Here is a 327-nt window from a genome sequence, read left to right on the forward strand (position 1 = left end):
CAACCACGTCGGGTCTTGACGAAACCATGGGCGACACGCTTGAAGCCGATTACGCTAACTACGAAAACGGCCTGAAGGCGATGGTAAAAAGCCTGCAGGCGCGCGACCTGGAAGGGATGTTCAAACAGAACATTGAGCAGAAACAGGTCGCGATGCAGGAGAGCTACAACAAATGGCGTGCGCGTCAGACTGAGCTTTCCGATCAGGGAATGGCGCAGAACCAGAAAGCCTTTAAACAGATGATGTGGCTGCTGGCCGCGATTGGTGTTGCGGTGCTTGCGGTGATTATTACCTGCTGGTTTGGCCTGCGTCAGGTGCTGATTCAGC

The 327-nt window shown here is 54.4% G+C and overlaps 1 protein-coding gene across 1 annotated transcript in view; it reads right to left on the reverse strand.

Moving 5' to 3' along the window:
* PHALS_01804 (DNA-binding centromere protein B (CENP-B)) overlaps nt 1-327 on the reverse strand; it is a gene marked incomplete at both ends in the record, with an annotated part of 1711 nt that overhangs the window by 875 nt on the left and 509 nt on the right. The window lies entirely within an intron of this gene.

The sequence above is a fragment of the Plasmopara halstedii genome (genome assembly GCF_900000015.1).
Source record: "Plasmopara halstedii genome assembly, contig: Scaffold_1594, whole genome shotgun sequence".
Lineage (NCBI taxonomy): Eukaryota > Oomycota > Peronosporomycetes > Peronosporales > Peronosporaceae > Plasmopara > Plasmopara halstedii.